Here is an 18,770-nt window from a genome sequence, read left to right as displayed (position 1 = left end):
GGAACACTGAGACCACAGGCCATTTTAATTAAACAAGTAGCTTCAGAATAGAGCAATCTAATTAATGAAATAAAATTATCTCCAAAACCAAAGGCTTTAAGCGTTTCAAATAGATAGACATGATCAACCCTATCAAAAGCCTTTTCTTGATCCAATGACAAGACTCCCACATTAACATTATTCAAAGAAGCAAATTCAAAAAGATCTCTCACCAAATTCAAATTGTTTGCAATAGATCTACCCTTTACACAGTATGACTGATCATTATGTATAATTTGTTGCAGTACATTATTTAGTCTTTTGGCTAAGCATTTAGAGAGAATCTTGTACTCCAAGCATAAAAGTGCTACAGGCCTCCAGTACTTTAATAAGGTTAGGTCTCCTTTTTTTGGAAGCAAAGTTAAAACTGTGCACTGGCAACTCTTAGGAAGACTTCCTTCATTAATTGATTCCTGAAGAACTTTAAAAAAGTCACTCCCGTTGACAGTCCACAAGCTTCGATAGAACTCCGTCGAAAGACCATCAATTCCGGGCGTACGGCCTAAAGAAAGTTCCATCACAGAGGCAGTCACTTCATCAAAAGTAAGTCTCTTTTCCAAAATGTTCTTCTGCTCTGAGGTTAGAACAGGGAGATCCTGTAGAGTAAAAATCTACAGCCAGTCTACGCATCTCCACTGGGTCAGAAGTGATCCGCCCACTACTGTCCTTTAAACTGTACATTTGTTTTTCCTGAGCAGCTTTGCACTCCAAATTAAATAAAAAAGAAGGTGCATCCATGTCTCTCACTGTTAAAAACCTGCTCCTAATAAGTGCTCCCTTAACTTGTTCGTTTAAAACAGAACTTAAGGAAAGTTTCTTTTCAGTCCACATTTCTTGTAATTCAACAGCATTATTAATAGTCATATTTCTTTCAACAGCAGTAATTTCTTTCTCCAGTTGCTCTAATGTCTTTTTTAAACATAAAGTGGAAAAAGAAGCATATTGCTGACAAAACAATTTTATATTTCTTTAAATATATATTCTTTCCCCACTTCCCACCACTGAATTATGTTATCAAAACGGACCATCTCAGCTTTCCAACTTTCCCAAAAAACCTTAAATTTCTCAATAAAAATTTATCTTCTAAAAGTTTTACATTAAGATGCCAATAATAATTTTTATAAGGTCTTATATCTAAGACACAATCAACTGTGATGAGTTTGTGATCAGAGAAAGACATGGGGACAATAGTTGTACTTCTAACTCCATTTCTCATATTTCCAGATACAAAAAACTGGTCCTAACGTGCAGCAGCAATCAGGCCAGTATTGACTTTCACCCAAGTGTACTGTCGTATTGAAGGATTGTGTTCTCTCCAAACATCTAAAAGATTCTGGTTCTCAATCAAATTAGCTAAACAGAGTGCTGACTGTGAATGTGGCTCCTCTCCATTCCTATCAAGTGTAAAATCCAATGTGCAATTCCAGCCCCCCCCAAAAAAAAAAAAAAACAATAAAATCTTCATTCTGGTTTTGCCTTAAAAACTGCTTCAGCTTGGTGAAAAGCTTAACTCTTTCAGGGCCAGTATTAGGAGCATACATATTCACAAACAAAAATGCGCTCTGATGAAGTTAGAAACATGTAGACCACACGTCTAAAAGAGAGCACAACCTGGCACCAAGTTCATTGAGTTGGCAGTCTATTAGTATGTTTAATAGAGCTTGCAAGTCTTCATCACTTCTAACCCTGGTAGATTTTCCCAGGGATGTAGTAACTGTACTTTGCTCAAATCGACTCGGTAGTTTTCTCGAGCGATAGGGCAATGAAATGTCAAAACTGTCAACACTGTTATCTGCCATAATCTGATTGGTCATGGCCAGCATTTTCAGGAATTCGTCGTTACTAAAACGCATGTCCGTCAGCGATTGTTTAAGATTTTCATTCAAATCCTCCGCATCTGTCACTGACACACTGGTGGACTGCAGGCCTTTAGTTGCAAAATCGGATTTGTTAAACAGCTCTTTGAAAAGCACAAGGAATAAAATGAATTTTTTTTGTTCGCATCTGTTGTAGTAACGACTGAGCATCAATCTGACATTGTCCTCCCCCTTCTGCATATTCAGAAAGTACTTCAATGATTACATCATACAGAATGAGTACTTTATTCACTGCTGATGATCTGGAACTCCATCTTGTGTCACATCCTCGCTCCAGTTCCAGTGCTCTCCGATCGGGGTACATTGTTTTTTGCGCGTCCAGGAAACGTGCGTGCCGCTGACTGCCACACATGAAAGTGTGCAGGGAGTTGACAGTGTCAAAAAAAGTCGAAGCATCAGCTGATGTGCGTGCCACAGAGGCCAGGACTAGATTTAGTCTATGCGAGTGACAATGCACATATATTGCTTTTTGGAAAGTGCTCTTCAGGATGGCTTGAACACCCCCCTTTTGTCCAGCCATAACAGACACCATCAAATCCAAATCCAACACACAAGTTTGGATCCAACTCTAAAGGTGTCACCACTTCCAATATCATTTTGGCAATGCCCTCAGCTGTCATGTCATCTGTATCCAAAAGGCCAATTGCCCTTTCCTTCACAACTCCTTTATACACACATCTTAAACAGACGGCCACCAACTCTTTTTTTGAAGTGTCCTTACACTCATCTGCAAGAATCGCATAGAAAGTTCCCTCAGATTCATGAAGTTCTTTTTTTATGCGTCGTAGCAGCAGCGTGGATGCAGCATTTAATAGTTCATTTTGGATGTCATGGCTAAGCATTTTAGCATTGCTGGGGATATCATCCAGTCGTTTTTGTATATCTGGATTATGCTTGCAAAAAGCTTGAACAACTCCAGGAAATTACCTGCATTTTTTCTTTCGTCGTTCTCCTGGTATCCACGTAAAGGTATCTCCTGCTTTGCACACGTGAGAACAATGTCAAGTATCACTTTTATGTGGTCTCGATTTCTCTCTATTATCTCATCCTGCCGGCCATCTGCATTGAGAAGCTTGACAGTGCCCCGGTCAGACTTATGGCACTCTCTGTAGTTATTGTATTTCTCAACCGCCATCAGATGAGCTCTGCTGTTTTCATGTTTGTAACAAGCTGTGTTTATGTGTTTCCAGTCTCTGTATCCATGGCGACGGAATTTATCTTCCCCGCCTTTCTCACCAAAAAGGCGGCACATTTTACAGAACACTGCATCTTTACTAATGCTGTATTCCAAAAATGCATACCTCTCATAGCAATGTGAAGAAAAACTCCTGGTTTTATGTCCGAAAACTGTGACAGGGTACTGCTTGAGTTTGGGCTGCGTTGCTGGTTCACTTGCGGCTGACAGGTCCGTCGGAGCCGAGGATGCAGCTGTAGTACTGGTGGTTGGAATGGCTGACAGCAAAATAGGAGTAGACATCCATTCTTGATGACTTTCCCCTGGACGAAATTGGAAGCCCTGTTCCTCTGTTGAATCTTCTTGTGCAATGTCAACATAATCCACATCATGCGAGGAGCCAACACTAGCAGCTTTTTTGCTAACTTTAGGAGGCGGTGGTGCAGACCCCTGCGATGACCGGTCACAGAGCGAGGAAGACTCTGATCGCTCCTTAGTAATTTTCTTAAGATATTTATAAATTGATGGCTGTTGTGCCATATCATCTAACACTTCTGGGCACAGGCTACACAAACACTTGACGTCGATGACGTACTTGAACAAAATGAATGTATTGGTTAACGTAAATTGTCCTGTTGTGATTGGACAAAATTCTCACGACAATGTTATATATATGTGTATTTTTTTGTGTGTGTGTGTGTGTGTTTGTGTGTGTATCTGGTAGTTACTCAGGGTGGGCCCAAGCGCAAGTGGGTGGGCCCGGGCCCAGGCCCAGTAGGCCCACCCACAACGCCGCGGCTGGTTTAAGCGCGGGATTTTTGCAACCTAACGGAATCATTTTAATGGGGCTTGCAATCTTACCGAATCTCGTTAATTCTTTAATGATAACGTCATTAGGGATAAAAGGAGATCTTCTGTTGCATGATCTTTGTTTATGTTCGCTCAGCACGCATCATTTAGATTAAAACTAAATAGTAAATATAAAATAATTTATAGTGGCATTCACTATAAACATCAATCATTGTCAACGTAAGCATACACAACTTACGAAACATAAAGTGCGAAAGTATAGCAGCCTGTGTGAAATTCTGCATCCTGTTTCTGCATTATATCAGTCGCTTTGGAATATAAATCGCAGCACTTTTCAATTGGAACAAAACACGACTTCTATTTCTGAAAATATCAGAATTAGTAGATTTATAACGAGTGATTCCCTGCATTATTACAGCAAACTGCGTTATTTCAGCACTAAACAATCAGACGAGCATCTGCAATAGAGCAGATCTACTGCTATAAAATTAAAGATAACGTACCATAGAGCAAAAAAAAAAAAAAAAAAAAAGACCAGTGAAAGTGAAACTTTGAAAATACATTTTAACGGGCATAATTAATTGTGAAAATAACTGAAGGATATAGAGTCAAACCCAAAAATTAATCAAACGCCAGATGTAATTTTTTGATATTTTTTACTAGTACGTGCAGGACACTATAGTTCATTTATAAACCTGAAAGTTCAGTTATTTTACAGACTTGGTCTAAATAATGTTTGGTCACAAATGTTTATCAACTTTACTGGTAGTCCACTGTATGAAAAGCTCTGTAATATGTCACAGTTTACTTTGTTTTGCTCTCCTTACTTTTATAAATGAACTATAGTGTCCTGCACCCACGGTGCATCCCTAGCTTGGATACATTAGTCTGTATAGATACAGATCAGGGACATTGACTTCAGGTTCCTAGAGTCTGTCTTCTATACTTTATTCCCAGCAGTCTGGATATATTTTTAGAGTAGCTATTCAGATTTCCATGTGGGTAGCAGTATGGGACAAACTTGCCTACCCCTGCCCTAAACGTACCCTCACACAAAACTTTCTGCAGTTTTAGACTTTCAAAAAGCTGTTTTGTAGGATTTATAAGCTTCTTTCCAAACAAATAAAAAAGTCTCATCAAGATCATAATTTACTGGTATTGCTGTTCTTGTGGGAATATTTGGTTCCCATGACTTAGTGAAAACCAAAAGACTCGAATAATAGCTTAAAATCAGATCAGATGAATTAAGCTCTGATAAAGAATTCCTGTTAATTTTTCTTCCATTTTCTTTTTATAGAAATGTTATGTTTATGCATAAATGAATATACAAATCCATAACCCTAATAAAAGTAAGCAATTTTGTCTAAAAACATCAAGCCTCTCTTGAAGCATCTTTGAGACGTTGCCACAGTTCTTCTGGATTTAGTCTGTCTCAGTTTGTTCTGTTTCTTCATGTCATTCCAGACGAACTGAATGATGATGAGATCAGATCTCTGTGTGGAGCACTGGCTGTTGTCAGAATCTTTGTGCAAACACAAATCTCACTAGATTATTACAATTAATGGCAAAATGAAATGTTTGGAAATGTAAAGTGATATTTCCTACTGACTATATAAATAACTGACTTTAAACCATTTTAGCTTATAAAAATAGTAGTGACCTAAGACTTTTGCACAGTACTATATAGAACAAAAATATATTACACTGATTTTATTGAAAATAAAAAAGTTACATTTCAGGTGTTCAGTCTCATTTGTTCATTTGTATAATAAACAAAATCTAATTCCATTTAGGGATTTACATTGTTTAGGTCATTCCTAGAATAACTGATTAATCATCTGAATGTGACGTTTTTATTCTGGTTCTAGACTTTCAGACTGCAGTATCACTGAAGAAGGTTATAAAGCTCTGGCTTCAGCTCTGAGATCAAACCCTTCACACCTGATAGAGCTGGATCTCACAGGAAATGATCCTGGACAATCAGGAGTGAAGGAGCTCAGTGATTTACTACAGGATCCAAACTGTCAACTCAAGACACTGAGGTGAGATGTGATGAAATAATATTTATTAATTAATTAATAAGTGAATGATGTGTAATTTTTTAAATGTTTAAATACATACAGAGAACTGAAACTGCATTACTTTCAGACCCTTAGTGCATACAGATAACACTAAACACTAACAGTAGAATGTAAAAATACAGATAAATACACATTCAATATAATACAAAATATAACTATACAAATATACAAATAAGGACATGCAAAAAAGATAGATAAAGTAGCACAAGGCACATGACAGATGAAGTGCAAACCAGTGAAATAAACAGTGCAGATATAATGAGTGTAGTGCAAAAAGAGTTTATCAGTCTGTTTAAAGTGACAAAGAGCTCAGAGAGTCTTTATTTAAACTGTCAGAAGAGGTAGTTTCCTGATGGATGAATTTGTCCTTCAGTCTGCTGGTCCTGGAGACTCTGCAGGTGTTGAGCTCCAGCTGGACCAATTTGTGAATGAGCTGTTGAGTGAACGATGACTGTCAACACAGTTTAGTTGTGCTGTTATTCTGGAGTATGGTTTACTTTGATCATTAACATGCACAATTTTTATGGACACTTCTAGGTATTGTTGTGATGATACAAAAATGTTGAGTCTGATACGATACCAAGCTAAAATATCTCAATACTACTACTGAACTACAACAAAACCACAGAATGAGAGGTAAAGTAAATGAATAATAGATGATCGAAATGGAGGTTATAGTTATTTTATTTATTTAAAAAAAGCATTTCATCCCCCTTTAAAAAAAATAATAAAATAACAAACTAAAGGACAAATGCAATAAAACAAGGACACAAATAAAGTAAATAGGGCCCTATGAAATTTGTTTTATTCCCAAATTCTGTTTTATTTTTTTCCAAATTCATTTGGAAATACATGGCTAATTAAATGAAATAATGAAACGTATACAATTTAACAGCAATTAAAAGTTTCATAGAAATTACATTTTAAGGCCCTATAAAATACTTTTTAGTAGAGAAATTCTGTGAATCTGTTTTATTTTCATTTTCTGCATTCCATTTGTTTCTTGTAAATATTGCTTTAATAATATTTTTATTTTTAGTAGTAGTATTATCATTACATTAAGCAATATTTCCATCTGAGCGTTTATTTTGACGGGTTGCTGCCGTCACGTTTCTGTTTGTATATGATATGAGAATGGGTTTTCTCAAAATGCTCATGAACTGACTCTCACAGCAGTTCTAGAGACTACGTTTATGTATTTATGTACTCATATATTGAGGCGTCAGAGGCTGAAAACTCTGTGAGTGTCACATGCGCTTCAGTATGTGTGTAGTAAACTGTGCATCCATTCATTAATACAGAGATGTGCAGAATGTGCAGGATACATATTTAAATAGGCAAAATCTGTAATATTCCGTGTTACAGTAAACTCTGTTTTTAAGACCGGATCCTCCGATTCCGTCCATGTTTTCTGATTCACTTTAATCATAGAATCCTAAATAAACAGTGTTAATACGGCTCTTATCAAAATGCTTTCTTAAAGTACTGGTACTAGTAAAGCAGGGTACCTGCAGGGTATCACGATACCACTTTAGTACCAGTAAATCGTGCAACACTACTTCTAGGAAAACAGTTTAGATGCACTGTAGTTGAATTGTCATCAAGCTCAGATTCACTCTATCACTGTTTCTCTACAGCAGGTCTGTGAGTCTCCAGATGATCAAAAACATTCAGTTTCACAAGCCAGTTTTCTCTCACTCCTTCTGAAAGATCTTGAGGCTTTTAATTGCACACTCTGTATTTGTAAACTGAAAATCATGATCTAGTGAGGTTTTGCTCTTCTGCTCTGTGGGACGTTTCTGTTCTTCTGAGCTTTAGGACTGAGTGTCACTCTAGTTTCTAGACTATTAGACTTTTTTTGTTTTCAAATATTTATGTATTTATTTATTTTGTATTGGTCAAAGAAAAGTTTTGCAATTGATAGATCTTGTTTTTAGAATAATGAAGAGTTTTTTTTCATCAAGCTTTAAATTAGGGACTCATATCGGGTATCAGTTCTGATACTACTATTCCTTGCAGGTCTATTGCTCAGACAGGGCTGATCTAAATCTGATATTGTGTTACTGTTCTGTGTTACTGTTAAGCCACACAAAAGACATACAAGCACTAAATCCACAATGTTTTGTGCACAATATTCGAAGTCTTCTGAAGGTGTTCGATAGCTTAATGTGAGGTACAGATGAATATTTAAGTCCTTACAATAAAGTTCATATAAACACTTTTCTCTGCTGCGTCTGTCAGTGATGCAAAATCGAATCCACGTCATACAGGGTGGGTTGGAGAGGTTACAAATTTATTCATACGTTTTCAGAAATGCAAATGAGTAACAGAAGAATCATAACTTAAAACTGAAAAATAAAAATTAAATTTCAATAAGCACGTTCAATCCAATCATTTCACAAATAAACTGAATAACGTAAATGTAATTGAAGGTGGTCTCAGTCAGTCTAAATCAAACTAAGTTAGTCTAACTTCTGTGTTTAATCTATAAATCTATAAACCATAAGTCAAGTCAAGTCACCTTTATTTATATACAGCTTTTAACAATACAGAATTGTGACAAAGCGGCTGTACAGTATTAAATAGGAAATAGTGCATCAATAATGCAAAAGGGCAACAGTAAACACTCAATTTTCAGGTAAAGGCAGTTCATCAGTGGATTCAATGTCGTCATCATCTAGCTCAGTTCAGTTCAAATAGTATACAGTATCATTTGAAGATAAAGTGTCCCCAACTAAGCAAGCCAGAGGTGACAGTAGCAAGGAACCAAAACTCCATCGGTGACAGAATGGAGAAAAAAAAATCTTGGGAGAAACCAGGCTCAGTCGGGGGGGCAGTTCTCCTCTGGCCAGACACAGAGGACTCATCAGGTTCCCGTGGTCTTGTGCCGACAGCCGTCTAGGTGACGAGGTCTTCACTGGGGATCCGTCTCTGGGGCTCATCTAGTCGATGTGGTAAGAGCTGACATTCATGCAGTGACCATCTGATCTGGAAACGGACTTCAGTGGTTAAGGTGACCTTGGAATAAGAAAGAAACTATTAGAAAATATTATAGATGCCATTCTTCTGAGGGATGCACTGAGTACATCGGGTGTTATGGGAACAGTTCCGGGCTAATTAATGCAGCCTAACAATCCTTTAACGGATTTGAATTATAGAAAAATGTGTTATGCTGCAAGGTTAACCAGATGGGTCTTTAATTAGATTTAAACTGACAGAACAACCACCCAACAGTGCATTAGAATGTTCCAGAGGTTTGGAATTAATGCATTAATGGCTCAATAAAACAGATATCCCACCCACACATCACTATCTCTTCCCTTTGTGATTTGATTTTAATATAAAGTGTTGTGTATGTGATCATGTTGCTTCAGCACATCATTTTGAGAACGCAGCTGGACGTGAGGGACTATAATGCGATAAGAGCTCACTCAGGTACTGAGGAGCTAAACCATTCAGGGCTTTATAAGTAATTAGCAAGATTTTAAAATCTATACGATGTTTAATAGGGAGCCAGTGCAGTGTTGACAGAACCGGGCTAATATGATCATACTTTCTGGTTCTAGTAAGAACTCTAGCTGCTGCATTTTGGACCAGCTGGAGTTTGTTTATTAAGCGAGCTGAACAACCACCCAATAAAGCATTACAATAATCTAATCTTCAGGTCATAAACGCATGAATTAATGTTTCATTAATGGCTCAATAAACTGTTGCACAGATATAATACACCACACATCACTATCTCTTCCCTTTGTGATTTGAACTTTTTAATGTAAAGTGTTGTGTGCTGTGACTCTGTGTTGATTCTTCAAGCACATCATTTTACACACCAGGTGCAAATACTGTAAACATTTTGTGCTGCACTGTTTGTTTTATCTATCATATGTTGATGCCTTATTAAAAAAGTGTTTTATATTATGTAGAAATATATTGTTTTTCATAGATGCATTTTATAACCACAATGCAAATAGCAATGTGTAAAATTTTACCAGATTTAGTGCTACAGTTTTATTTGTTCTAGTTGTTCATCATCAGTTCATGTTAACTAATGTAGTTAATGTTATCAAGTGAAACCTCTTAACTTGGATAAATAGCTCACATCTTAATGCAGGGGTCACCAAACTTGATCCTGGAGGGCACTGATGAATGTCCACACAGAGTTGCAGTTACTCAACTTGTCTCAACACACCTGCCTGGAAGTTTCAAGTATATTGTTTATACAGTATGCAATTTTTTGGTATTGTTTGATTACGGTTTTTTTTTTTTTTCTGTAAATGCAGAAATCAGCCTTTCATTAGAGACTGAATGTGGCATTAAATAAATCTTAATAAAGTAATTTAGCTGATTTTCAACCTTTGCATACATTTGTATTGACTTTTGTTAGTTTGTAAATGCCTATTTAAATGAACATCATAGTCCTAGTCTTAGTCTTGATGTTAATAAAAACACAGAAGGACACAGAGAGATATCAGCTGTAACATTTGTCAGCAAACAAGAATCTGGAAAGATGAATAATAATTATAATATTTGATTATCCTAGATCTGATTCATTGTTTTTTCTCTTTCTGTCTTCAGTCTGTGTGATGCAAATTACAGAGAAACAGTGTCTCATCCTGACTTCAGCTCTGAAATCAAACCCATCACACCTGAGAGAACTGAACCTGAGCAGGGAATAAACTAGGAGACTCTGGAGTGAAAAACCTCAGTGATCTACTGATGAACACACAATTCAAGCTGGAGAAACTAGAGTTAGTATCATTATACTGTACAGCAGTGACAGTGAGATTAAAGTTCACTGTTTAGTTTAAGTCCGCTACTCTTGTCACATCATTTCCAGTGCTGCACTTTCTGGCATTTCTCCATCTGAAGAAAGATTTGAATACAATGTTTTTATGTGTATCTGTAAAAGCAGTGTGAAACTTGCTGAAATTTGACATTTTTGCTGTGGAACAAAACAGAAGTGACAACAGACTAAAAACAAATGACAGTAGATGTTTCTGAAAGTTTTGTACTGGACTAATAGTATATTTCACTCATTTTTATATTAAGGGGAATGCATATTTAATATATTTGTATAGTTAGAAATTGTAAACTACACTCTAAAATGGTTTGAAAACTCAACAATTATTTTATTTTACTGATTTGTTGATGTTCGTTCTATTAGAAATCTGACAATAGGCCATTTTGTTAAGTTAACTTACTACTGTTTCTATATTGATTCTACATATTAATTTCCATTGGTAAAATTGACTTATTTGTTGACTGAGGGTCCAGACTTGGATTGTAACTAGTCTCCTCAAATACTCCTCTCTTGGTTTGTTCATTCATATATTAGAAGTTTCCATGATTTTGCTGGTTTATTAGTGAATGTATGACATTTGTTCATGATGCATCATAGATCTGATTCATTGTCTTTTCTCTTTCTGTTTTCAGTCTGTGTGATTGCAGTATTACAGAGAAACAGTGTCTCATCCTGACTTCAGCTCTGAAATCAAACCCATCACACCTGAGAGAACTGAACCTGAGCAGGAATAAACTAGGAGACTCTGGAGTGAAAAACCTCAGTGATCTACTGATGAACACTGTAAACAATTCAAGCTGGAGAAACTAGAGTTAGTATCAGTTAAAATGATCAAAATGACATGAAAAGTTCATTGTTTATAGCAGTGCACTTTTTTGCCCAAAAGGTTTTTGTGCTTTTTTTTTTATTTAACGATGTCTACAGAAAGCTTCTGACAGGAATAAATTTCAGACCAAAAAAAAAAAAAAAACTGTTTTTTATCTCAAAAAGACTTTTATTCTTCAACATGTATCTTACACTGACAACAATACTGTGATGTTTTTGGCAATTTGAACTATTTTTACTGAGTTTACCACAGTAAACCAGTTTGATGTGATTTTTATAAGAGTTTTGTCCCTGACTCATATTTTTTTCACTCAGGTGGGATTCAGTTATTTAATATCTTTCTATAGTTAATTCCAGGGAAATATCATTTTATATGATTTTGGATGTTCGTTGAAATGAAGTGTCGCACAATTCTGACATATGAAATTGTAAAGTGACTTCATTTGTATGAGGGTCCAGACTTGATTGTAACTAGTTCCTCAAATAGTTATAGGGACACTATTAGAAGTTTTAAGATCCAAATTAATGTATGACATTTGTTCATTGCATCATACTGATTCATTTTCCTTTCTGTCTTCAAACTAATACAGACCCAGAGGAACATGACTCATTTAACTTATACTAAGAAAATCCCTGACAGAACTGAACCTGAGCTGAACAAATAAAAAACAGGATAAAGCAAATCAAACTACTAAAACAAGAACATAAAATGACCAAAGGTCAGTTTGATTGTCATGAACAAAGATGATTGATGATGATAACTGTTCTGGAAAAAGAAGTCCAAAAGTTTATTTTTGAAAATTTGATCATGGGTAAAAGGAGATGTTTATGAATTTTTAATTTGTTATTTGCAAATTTGAGTCTTCAACATTTTTACACTAAACAATTACATTTTGATTAACTTAAATTTCTGCTTTATTTTTTTTTTGCAGTTTTTAAGAAAGTCCCTACAACAAAAAACAGTTACAAATTTACTTTTGTAAAAATTCATTCCTATGGTATCATGAAAGTCTGACTTCTGAAAACAGTGCTGTAATGTGAACAAAATTAAGGGACACGTGATAAATCCAAAACTTTCTCCAGTAGTAACTAATACAGACCCTCTCATCTCCCTATACTAAGAAAATCTCTGACAAGGGGTAATTAGAAACACAGGTGCAAAAGAAAGGAAATATTGGTCCATCCAATCCTGAGATTGTGTAGAGATTAAGTAGAGTTGCACCTCCTTATCAAGGAGCTGGGGGATTGTCCCGAGTGAGGTGTGATCCCCAACTGTGAGGTGCAGGTCGTGCTACACGCTTACTCCACCGTGTTTGATCAGGTGACTTTGAGAAAAACAAAAAGGCCAGATTCACACTATGCAACAGGTCTGAAGTTATATTGTTTAAAGCAGTGCACTGATTTTGCCATATTGGCCACATTTTGTATTTTTTTTTTTTTTTAATTGTAAGTAAGTGTGTAAATGCATAAATCAGCCTTTCATTAGAGAATAAAGAATGGAGGCATTAAATAAATAAAATAAAGTAAAAGAAGTAAGTAGAAGCAGTGCCTGCCCTCATACAAAACTAACGTGACTCAAAACAAACTATTAGAAACTAAATGCCTCTTCAATATTATGATCATCATAGATCCTAAACCTTAGTTTGAATCAAATAAAAACACAGAAGGATTCACACTGTAAACTGGAGAGATTGAGCTCAGTAACATTCACATACAAGAATCAGGAAACATGATAATAATGATAATATTTTCTTTTCTTATTTTATGCTGTTTTTGCCATTGCAGGTTAAGCTGCTGTGAAATGACAGATGAAGGTTGTTCTGCTGTGACTTCAGCTCTGAAATCAAACCCATCACACCTGAGAGAACTGAACCTGAGTGGAATAAACTAGGAGACTCTGGAGTGAAAAACCTCAGTGATCTACTGATGAACACACAATTCAAGCTGGAGAAACTAGAGTTAGTATCATTATACTGTACAGCAGTGACAGTGAGATTAAAGTTCACTGTTTAGTTTAAGTCCGCTGGACTCTTGTCACATCATTTCCAGTGCTGCACTTTCTGTCATTTCTCCATCTGAAGAAAGATTCAGGAATACAATGTTTTTATGTGTATCTGTAAAAGCAGCATAAAACTTGAAATTTGACATTTTTGCTGTGAAATAAAACAAATGTGAAAACAGACAAAAAACAGTCGACAAATGACAGTAGATGATTCTGACAGTTATAATTTATACTGGACTAATAGTATATTTCACTCATTTTTTTTCATGTGGATTTCATATTTTTGTTAGTAAGAAAAACTGTAAAATGGCTTTAAAAAAATATAAAAAATATATATTTAATTTGATTTTAGTATATTTGTTGTTAATTTTACTATTGTTTCTATATTGATTCTACATATTAATTTCCATTGGTAAAATTGACTTATTTGTTGACTGAGGGTCCAGACTTGGATTGTAACTAGTCTCCTCAAATACTCCTCTCTTGGTTTGTTCATTCATATATTAGAAGTTTCCATGATTTTGCTGGTTTATTAGTGAATGTATGACATTTGTTCATGATGCATCATAGATCTGATTCATTGTCTTTTCTCTTTCTGTTTTCAGTCTGTTGATTGCAGTATTACAGAGAAACAGTGTCTCATCCTGACTTCAGCTCTAAAATCAAACCCATCACACCTGAGAGAACTGAACCTGAGGGAATCAAAGAAAAACACAGGATTGAATCACTATGTCTCCTCAAATTCACACTGTAAACTGGAGAGTTTGAGGTCAGTAACATTCACATACAAGAATCAAAATGATTAAAATCACTTCAACAGTTTAAACCAAAACACTTTATAGTATCTAACGATGTCTACAGAAGCTTCTTTGAACTCATCCAGTAGTAAAATGTGGAATGACATTTGTTTCATGATGCATCTTTTAGATCTCTTTTTGATTCATTGTAAGTTTTATCTTTCTGTTTTCAGTCTGTGGGATTGCAGTATTACAGAGAAACAGTGTCTCATCCTGACTTCAGCTCTGAAATCAAACCCATCACACCTGAGAGAACTGAACCTGATCCAAGTTAGAATCAAATAGTAAAAACACACCCTCTGAATCCCTATATGTGAGAATACTGAAGGATTCACACTGTAAACTGGACTAGACAAGAACAGGAAAGTGAACATTAACATACAAGAATCAAAATGATTAAAACAAAGGAAAAACAGTGTCCAAAATTCTGACTTGAAATTCAGTGACGTCAGTGCTGTAATGTGATTGGTTATTAAGGGACACGTGATCCAAGTTAACCATTACACTTTCTCCAGTAGTAACTAATACAGACCCTCTCATCTCCCTATACTAAGAAAATCTCTGACAAGGGGTAATTAGGAACACAGGTGCAAAAGAAAGGAAATATTGGTCCATCCAATCCTGAGATTGTGTAGAGATTAAGTAGAGTTGCACCTCCTTATCAAGGAGCTGGGGGATTGTCCCGAGTGAGGTGTGATCCCCAACTGTGAGGTGCAGGTCGTGCTACACGCTTACTCCACCGTGTTTGATCAGGTGACTTTGAGAAATACAAAAAGACCAGAACTATGGAAATCAATCAGGAAGACCAAGAGACATTATAGTCTGATTCTGGGGGGATATTACATCACTGCAGATTCCCAGTGCATGTGACAAATCCTGCAGCTCATCACAGAGAACCAGCAGAAAAACCAGGGAGCCATGAGTACCAAGACCACACTCCCAGATGAGCTGATTGAGTTCAACGCTCAGTTTGAGGCACCAATCATCAGACCAAAACGGTGTCATTGGCGGAGGTGTGCATGGCTCTGAAAAGTGCATGGCTCTTTTTGATAGACTTCCGGTTCCGGTCTCCTGTTGCAGAGTGGTGTGCGTTTTTTATCAATCTCTGTTGGCAGTGAGGGATTCACATGTGATAAATGCAGGGAAATAGTTAGGCTGACAGAGAAGATTTCAGAACTAGAGACACGCATCCAGACTTTAATCGAGGATAGTATGAATGTGAGGGCCTTAGATACGGCTTTGGATGCGACTAGCTTAGGAAGTCCCGTACATTGTTCGGTTCCGGTAACTTTGCCTTTGCAGCAGGGCAACTGGGTGACTGTGAGACGGCATAGTCGCGGGTCAAAACACCGCTCGTCCGTTCCGATCAGAACATCAAACAGGTTCTCCCCACTCAGTGACGCGCACACTGAGAAACCTGATCAAAGTGCTCTAGTTATTGGCGATTCTATTGTACGGAACGTGAAAATAGAGACACCAGCCACCATAGTCCAATGTTTACCGGGAGCCAGAGCGCCTGACATCTTGGCAAATTTAAAAGTGCTGGCTAATGCTAAACGTAAATTCAGTAAGACCTAAAACACTGTCTAATACTTGATGGCTGTTCTGTCAATTCTTCGTCATCAGTTAGGAACCTAGGTGTGCTATTTGATGGTAATCTTTCCTTTGAAAACCACATCTCTAGTATTTGCAAAACTGCATTTTTCCATCTCAAAAACATATCTAAACTACGACCTATGCTCTCAATGTCAAATGCTGAAACATTAATTCATGCGTTTATGACCTCACGGTTAGATTATTGTAATGCTTTATTGGGTGGTTGTTCTGCTCGCTTAATAAACAAACTCCAGCTGGTCCAAAATGCAGCAGCTAGAGTTCTTACTAGAACCAAAAAGTATGATCATATTAGCCCGGTTCTGTCTACACTGCACTGGCTCCCTATTAAACATCGTATAGATTTTAAAATCCTGCTAATTACTTATAAAGCCCTGAATGGTTTAGCTCCCCAGTACCTGAGTGAGCTCTTATCGCATTATAGTCCCTCACGTCCGCTGCGTTCTCAAAACTCTGGCAATTTGATAATACCGAGAATATCAAAATCAACCGCGGGCGGCAGATCTTTTTCTTATTTAGGACCCAAACTCTGGAACAATCTACCCTACAATGTTCGGGACGCAGACACACTCTGTCAGTTTAAATCTAGATTAAAGACCCATCTCTTTAACCTTGCTTACACATAACAAATCCACATTCTTATAATTCAAATCCGTTACAGGATTGTTAGGCTGCACTAATTAGGTCAACCGGAACCGGGAACACTTCCCATAACACCCGATGCACTCGGTGCATTGTCAGAAGAATGGCATCTACGCTAATATTAGTCTGTTTCTTTCTTATTCCGAGGTCACATTAACCACCAGATCCAGTCCGTATCCAGATCAGATGGTCACTGCAGTCCCCCGGATCCAGTCCGAACCCAGCCCAGACGGTGGATCAGCACCTAGAGACGACCTCTACAGCCCTGAATGTCAGCGGAGTCCACATCAACTAGATGAGCCCCAGAGACGGATCCACATTAAAGACCACATCACCTAGACGGCTGTCGGCACAAGACCACGGGAACTTTGGCCAGAGGAGAACTGGCCCCCCCGACTGAGCCTGGTTTCTCCCAAGGTTTTTTTCTCCATTTGTCACCGATGGAGTTTTGGTTCCTTGCCGCTGTCGCCTCTGGCTTGCTTAGTTGGGGACACTTTCTCTTAACACAATATTGCATTTTATTTTATTGTTTTTGATTAACTACCTTTACCTATAATGTGAGTGTTTAATGTTGCCTTTGGCATTGTTGATGTACTGTTTCCTATTTAATACTGTACAGCCGCCTTGTCACAATTCTGTATTGTTAAAGGCGGTATATAAATAAAGGTGACTTGACTTGACTTGACTTGAAACCCATGGAAGGCAGCCCAGATGACATCCCGGATGGGCAGTCAGGGTCCAGCCACCTTAGATTCATTAAAATTTGCGTATCGACAAAATCGGTCCACTGATGATGATGTCAACACTGCCATCCACACAGCACTCACACACTTGGAGTGTAACGACACACATGTGCGAATGCTTTTTATTGATTACAGACCTCAGTCAGTCAGCCCCTGTGTCAACAAGCTTGGCCCCCCCTAAATTTGGAATCATGTCACACCAAACAATTTTGGGTGCAATGTGCAGTTTGTCATTGAATCCAGTGACGTCATCATCCAGCTCAGTTCAGTTCAAATAGTATCTGTGCAATCAAGTCGACAATATCACTGGAAATTAAGTGTCCCCAACTAAGCAAACCAGAAAGATTCTTCTGATGTTAAAGGTTCTTTATGGAACCATTTAGACAAAAAAGGTTCTTCTATGGCATCGTGAAGCACCTTTATTTTTAAGAGTGTTGGTCTCGCAACACTCAGCAGCTTGTAAGCAAGTCCCAGCAGCGACTGTATTTTCTTAAAGGGGTCATCGGATGCCCATTTTCCACAAGTTATGATTCTCACAAGATATGATTCTTTAGAGTCTTAATGAAAAGTCTAAAATATACTTTGTTTAAAAATTCTCAATGGTTGTGTAAAACAACACCCTTTTTACCTTGCCAAAATCAGCTCTGCAAAAATCATCTCATTCTGGTCGAGGCTGCTTTAAATGCAAATGAGTTCTGCTCACCCCACCCCTCTCTGATCTCTGTGGAGTGACGAGCCTGTTTACTTTAGCCGCATTTAGCTGCTAAACTTGCTAACTAGCACATTATTAGGAAAGGCGATCACAAAGATTCATAAAAAAAAACCCTTATACTCACTTCTGCTGTAAGTGAAGCTGGATCATGAATGATTCACGCGAACATAGACGGACATATGTAGATCGGGAGGCGCATTCCGTAATCCACTGCATCTTCAGTGGCTCAGATGTCAGGAGTAAATGACGACCACTTTGTTCAATATTACATCCAGCAACACAACACCTCAATCACTCAATCGGGGAGATTCTTGTGTAACTTAAAACAAAAACAAATAAAAAAAAAAAAACGAAACAAAGAGGACGGACTGTTAGAACTGATCTGAGGTAAAACGGTCATGTCAATCAACTATCGTGGGAGTGGCTTCTGTTGGTGTGACGCCACCTGGCATCTGAGAACGGCTTGATTTGAAAAAGGGGGTATTATTTTTACAGATTAATTAAAACCACTGCATGGATTTTTATCATTATAGGGTAGATTTGTACATACACTACCAACACACATTAATGTTCAAACAACACGTAAAAGTGAACTTAGCATCCGATGACCCCCTTAAGAAGGCTGAGGAAATTTGGCATGGGAAGCGAAATCC

The 18,770-nt window shown here is 37.3% G+C and overlaps 1 long non-coding RNA gene across 1 annotated transcript; it reads left to right on the top strand.

Annotated features, from left to right (window-relative positions):
- The first annotated feature begins 11,570 nt into the window (after positions 1 to 11,570).
- LOC127157627 (uncharacterized) lies at positions 11,571 to 14,671 on the top strand. Its single transcript, XR_007825958.1, has 3 exons — positions 11,571 to 11,593; positions 13,393 to 13,565; positions 14,580 to 14,671. It is a non-coding gene; the product is annotated as an uncharacterized LOC127157627 (long non-coding RNA).
- Positions 14,672 to 18,770: the final 4,099 nt, after the last annotated feature.

The sequence above is a fragment of the Labeo rohita genome, unplaced genomic scaffold (genome assembly GCF_022985175.1).
Source record: "Labeo rohita strain BAU-BD-2019 unplaced genomic scaffold, IGBB_LRoh.1.0 scaffold_1130, whole genome shotgun sequence".
Lineage (NCBI taxonomy): Eukaryota > Metazoa > Chordata > Actinopteri > Cypriniformes > Cyprinidae > Labeo > Labeo rohita.
Note: the sequence above shows the minus strand (reverse complement) of the source record. Positions and strands in the feature narration are given on the sequence as shown.